Here is a 6,188-nt window from a genome sequence, read left to right on the forward strand (position 1 = left end):
ACACGCGTATCTGTGTAAACAACTCAGAAAATGACCCAAAGACGGTAGAACAGACTCTCCTTAGCTGGACAGCAGAGGCCACACCCAAGAGGGTAGGAAGGGTGGATACCTTGTCGAGAGCCAAATGGAGCTGTGGGACTGACCCTGGGGAGGGAGCAGACCCCACCCTCGGGAGCCCAGGTACGGGGACCCGGGTGAGGAAGATGAATCCCCATAGCATGGCGTTTTGAAAACCAGAGATTGTAAAATTGGACTTGAAAAAGATCATCCGTTGCACTCTGTTCTGACTCTGAACCCTGCCTTCAGATGAAAAGCTGACCCCTTCTCACTGCTTCCATACCCACCACCTTGGTCCAAGCCACTGTCCCATCTCCCTGAATTATCATGGCAGCCTTTGAACTCTCTGCTCCTGCACTTGGGCCCCTGCAGTCTACTCTTCACACGATGGGCAAAAGGATGCTTTTAAAAGAGGTTAAATCAGAGCTCACCACTCCGCTCCTCAGAACCGTGCTGCTGAGGTGCCCAGCTCACTCAGGAGAAAAGCCCAAAGTAGTGTCACTTACCACAGCTGACAAGGCCCTAACTGGTCAGGCCTATCACTTCCTGCCATTGTCCCTGATCACATACTGGCTTCCCTGCTGGCTCCCACTATGTCCCGCTTACTTCTCTCCAAGTCTTTGTTCTTGCCTTTACCCCTGCTCTGGGCTGCTCGTCCTCCAAGTACCCACAGCACTTGGAGACCTGATGTTCTAGATCTGGGCCAGAGTGAGTCCTAATGTGGCAAGAAGGCATCTCAGAGATGACGTTGCCGTCCTGAACTGCCCCATGTCTCACCTGTGTCTTGTGACTCTCTATCCTTGGAGGTTTGATACTAGGTAAGATCTCTGATTCTGGCCAATCTGATTTGACAGTACAAACCTTTGTGTTTTGTCTGGAGTGTTCAACATAATCTGTAATTACCAATTTACTTCTGTCTTAAAACTTGCTTCTGTCATAAAAAAAAAAAAAAAAACAACTCTTGGAAGGCATGGAGTTTACACTTTGTACGTCAGCACTGAGAACAAAGACTGACATATTGGGGTTCAAGGACCTGCTCTACCATTTCCTGTGGGCCCAAGCAGTATTCTGGTTATAATTACGTTTCTTACGCTGTCTCTTCTTGCTCTTGCGAAAACTAGTATCAGAATAGTGGAAAATTCATGCTTGCAAAGCACCGCAGACAGAAATGAGAGAAGAGTTTTACAATAGGTCTGATTCATGCACTCAAAAATCCTGTTTCCAGTAAATAAAAGTAATTAAAAACCGTTGTGAGCTGGTAATCATTCATTCATCAAATAATTATCAAGCATTTACCATGTGCCAGGTACCAGGCATTCAGAGACACAAGGAAACTGAAAAAACAAACAAACAAACATCCTAATTTGGCTCAAGATAGTCAAAATTGTGAACATCAAATATTTAAATACATAGGCATTTAAATATTTAGGATTGCGTTCAGTCCTGTTCATTCAGCAGAATGAAGAAACTCACTCACAAATGAACGTCCAGTTGCATTTTCTGTGGTCAGTGATTTAATGGTAAATGAATGGTGGTGAGAAGCCTCCATGTGGTCAGTACTGCTTGGTAGCCGGCCAAAACAAAATAATGGTTCTACCGAGTCATTTCATCTTGGATGAAAAATGTCAGACCACACCAGACATAACCACAAGTCCCAAAGATCCCAAATCACAGTTTCTCGGTATTTTTAATTGGTTAAGTAGTCTCAGAGATTTTGTCTTTGAAACACCAGAAAGAACTGCCTAATTAGTAGAACAACATCGGTATTATCCACATGCTTTGTCCATCCGTCTGAACTGTAACTGCATCATCCTGGTTCCAGAGGAGCCCTGAGATGTCACAGCATTCAGAACCCAACTGTGCCAAGCTTCTTAGAAGAATGGGAGGGACAGTGTGGGGGTGATTACGTTCTGATATTGAAGTAGCTGGTGATGTGACGTATTGTTGTCTGTTATTTTTCCTAAGTACCCCGGCGTTGGAGAAGGTGGGAGGAGGGAGTAGGTCGTTCTAATTTGTGCTAATATTCAATGCTATCAAAGAACTGTAGACCGATTGGGGTGCCTTGGTGGCTCAGTCGGTTAGGTGGCTTGATTTAGGTTAGGTGACTCTTGATTTAGGCTCAGGTGGTGATCTCGGGGTCCTGGGATTGAGCTCTGCCCTCAGCAGGGAGTCTGCTTGTCCTTCTCCCTCTGCTCCTCCTCTCTCACGCAAATAAATAAAATCTTTTTAAAAATAAAGAAAGAAATAAGCACTGTAGATCAAGAGGTACTTTGGAGATTGCTACTAGCCGAGACTTCTGATGCAAATAGGTAAGTGGGGGGAGGGGTGTTGAGGAGATTGTGTTGTACAAGGAAAATATCTGTAATTAGAAGAAAACCACTAAATGGTGCTAAAGCAGTGATTAGTAGCAGGAAATAAAACCCAGGGAAATCTGTAAAAGTGGCTTTCCCTTTCTTACATAAATACATAGTACTTATGAATAAATGTATTTCATAATTTTATGTAAAATAGCCATAACAGGAGACTAATAAAAGTTTTTATCTCAAATTTTTATTATAATAAAGTAATATATGTAGGAAATTTTTAGGGAAATAGAGAAAAATCCTTTCCAATAATGCATCATCATAATGTGATCATTGTAATATTTTAGTGCACTTCCTTCCATATTCTTTTCCTGTGCATGTTTTCAACTTGACCATAATCTTATCGTACAGTTAGTTTAGCGGGAAGCTCTTGATTTCTTCCCCCACAAGAGGATAAAATAGGGAAATTAATGGCTTGATTGCCACCGATTCCCCATAGCTTCAAGGTGTAGAAACTCACCTTTGGAGGGGACATTATCAGTGGTCTGGTTTAGTCACCTGTTGATTCTTAGCATCTCTGATGGTCCAGCCAAGAGATGATTCAAACTTTTTTTGATATTATAGTGATAAGAAACCTGAAAAACCTGAAAAAAATCACACATCTTCATTTTTTGAGAACAGCCTCTGGAATGTTTGTAGTAAATAAATTTTCTAAAGTAGGTGACTTTTTGAATTTCCCATTTGGGGGCACCTGGGTGGCTCCATCAATTAGGCATTGGACTCTTGATTTAGGCTCAGGTCATGATCTCAGGGTCCTGAGATTGAGCCCCCTGTCTGGCTCTGCACTGCGTGTGGAGTCTGCTTAAGATTCTCTCTCCCTTTCCCTCTGCCTGTCCTTGCTCATGCTTGCTCTCTCTCTCTCTCTCTGAAAAAAAAAAAATTCTTCATTTGTTAAGGTAATTTTTGGGGGCAAATGCCAATGAACCTTTGTTATTATTTTATTCCATCCAAGATGGAGAAATAGTTTCTAAATTGTCCTGTTTTCATTTTGAAACATGACTTACACCAAAATTTGAATGTGTTATTTAGAGTCTAACTTGAAATATCTCATGGCTTTTTTTTTTTTTTTTAACTGCAAACAGGTAAAAAATGTTATGTCTATCTTATTTGGTGACCTGGAACTAGTTGAAATGTAGGTGCTTTATAAACCATCTTAACTACTGATATTATCTGGTGTTTGTGAAGCATGAAATAGTTCAATCTCTTGACTGAGGGTTGTGTCACTGGGGAGAAATGAATTTTCACTGTGTGTTTTATTGCATCTACTCAGTGACTTTGGCGTTAAAATAAATAATGCTTTAATGAGAAAAAGGATGGCCTGATGATTTCCCTGTGAGATTGGCGGTAAAGACCTCTGGGCCGTGGTCCCATCAAAATGCCTGACCCAATCACGGACAAGGTGGGCACTTCACCTCCCTGTGCCCGACTTCCTGCAGAAGCCAAAACAGATTAAAAAAATGGACTTTTGCCAAAGTGGACTGAGAAACAGTACTTGCCTCAGGCTTTGAGACTTAGATATATGTTGATCTTTTGAGAAATCCCACACCGTGTGCATTTACTAAGCCTTCTTCATGCCAGGAAGCGGGGGGAGGGGCAAGAGACTGGGGGGGTCTGCTGCCGAGGCTACTTGCCAATTATTACCTCCTTTGCAGCACCTTATCTCTCCTGGTGGCTGAAGCAAGCGAGACCATAACTTACTTTGCCTTGGTCCTGTTGGCAGTAACCAGATCTATTGGTCTGGCTTGGTTTTGTCTTCTGAAGAGGAGGGATGTGTTTGGTGACTGGTTGGTACGACCCCCCCACCCCCATCAGTCAGTCCAAAGAGGCACCAAGGGAGACAGCGGAGGGGGAGGGCATGCCCTGTCCTCTAGGGCCAGGCACAAGGTGTTAGATCTGTCCGGAAAGGGAGTACGTTCTCCCCACGCGGGAAGTGGCATTTGCAGACAGATGGCAGGACCAGACTTCTGTATGAGCAAGTTAGGGCCCCCGGGTGAGTCAAGGAGGTTGTGTTGGAGATTTCAGCCCCAGAGATTGATTCTTTTAGGAGGAGGTGTGATAGAGATAGAGATAGAGAACCAGACGTGTGTGCGCTGTTGCTAGAAAGCATCATAATCGTAGCAAGAGACTCGCGGTTCACGGGACCTCGTGTCCCGTCACACGTGAACTTCACAGCGGCTGTGGCGCGTAGACCTGCTGCTCTCCCTGTCACAGAGGAGGACACGAGGGGGGCAGGTTAGTTAAATGGTTCTTTGTCTCACGTGGTGACTGTATTGGGGTATTTTTCCATGAGTAAGGCAACGCCTATTTTTTTTTTTTTTTAACTCCCCAATACAGAAGAGAAGTGGGTGTTCCCAGGGCTTGCTCGAGTGGAGAAATGGCCACGAATTCTCAGTCTTTTCCAACATGTCCGCTATTACCTGGGGGTCTTTCTTGAGTTCATTTCATTATTAGTCGTTAATTAAGTTTTCTCTCAGAGAAAGCAGGTCTGAGCTGCATTCTTTTCTGTGTATCAACTCTTGTAAAATCAGTTCTGAAATTCCAGTATCTTTGTTAATCTCCAGTTGGTGAGTGTAGAGACATAAGCCTGATAGCGATTCAAAGTCTTTGGGTTACAGTGAGTCGTGCATGCTTAAAATATATATGTGTGCGTATATATGTACATATATGTATGTGTATGCCTCTGTGTGTATGTGTGTGTGTATGTGTACCTGTGTGTGTTTGGTTGGGCTGCTATAACGGAGTACCACTAACAGTAGCTTGAACAATAGGAATTGATGAACTGACATTTCTGGAGGTTAGAAGTACAAAGTCAAGGCACGGGTGGGGTTGGTTCCTTCTGGTGTCTGTGAGGGAAGGATCTGTTCCAGGCCTTTCTCCATGACTTGTAGACAGCTGTCTTCATGCTCACATGGCTTTCTCCCTGTGTGCATGTATGTGTTCAAATTCCTCCTTTTTATAAGGACGCCAGTCATATTGGATTTGGGCCCACCCTACTGACCTCATTTTAACTTGATCACGTCTGTAAATTCCCTCTCTTCAAATAAATCACATTCTGAGGTACTGGGGGTTGGGACATCAATATATGAATTTAGGGAGGATGCACTCAACTCATAACTCACTCTCTCTCCCTATATCTATGTATATATCCCCCTTCTAAACATACACACACATAAACACACACGCGAATATAGTTCGATATGTGCTATATTTCTATTAAATCTTAATGACATATTTTCATTAAAATGACATATTTTAATATGTGGGTCTAATAATCATAGAGCCATTGTTGCATAACATTTCTGGCAAGTAGTGTTTTTGTCTAGTCTTACTATGGCCTCATAAAGTTGACTAATTTGTCTCCAGCAGAAATAATAGAATCACATCTTATCCTTCCCTGTCTCCAGTCTTGTTTCCAGATGCTCAGAATCTTGTCTCCTTGTGATGATAGAGGAATTACCATATTTTTAAAATGACTTTTTAAAAAAAGATTTTATTTGCTTGTCAAAGAGAGAAGCGAGCACAAGCAGGGGAGCAGCAGGCAGAGGGAGAGCCTGACGCAGGACTCGATCCCAGGACTCTGAGATCGTGACCCGAACCAAAGGCAGATGCTTAACCATGTGTCCCTAAAAATGACTTTTAGAAAAACAAATGGAATCCAAATAGAGCGTGGAGTTTAGTAGATTCTAATGTATTTATATCGCTTCATTAATTGTGACAACAAACAATAAAGTTGTACCATGGTGATCTAAGGGTTAACAACAGAGAAAA

General features: G+C 42.7%; 1 protein-coding gene across 1 annotated transcript in view; it reads left to right on the plus strand.

Moving 5' to 3' along the window:
• EFCAB2 (EF-hand calcium binding domain 2) overlaps positions 1-6,188 on the plus strand; it is a 109,531-nt gene that overhangs the window by 94,344 nt on the left and 8,999 nt on the right. The window lies entirely within an intron of this gene.

Source organism: Mustela erminea, chromosome 17 (genome assembly GCF_009829155.1).
Source record: "Mustela erminea isolate mMusErm1 chromosome 17, mMusErm1.Pri, whole genome shotgun sequence".
Lineage (NCBI taxonomy): Eukaryota > Metazoa > Chordata > Mammalia > Carnivora > Mustelidae > Mustela > Mustela erminea.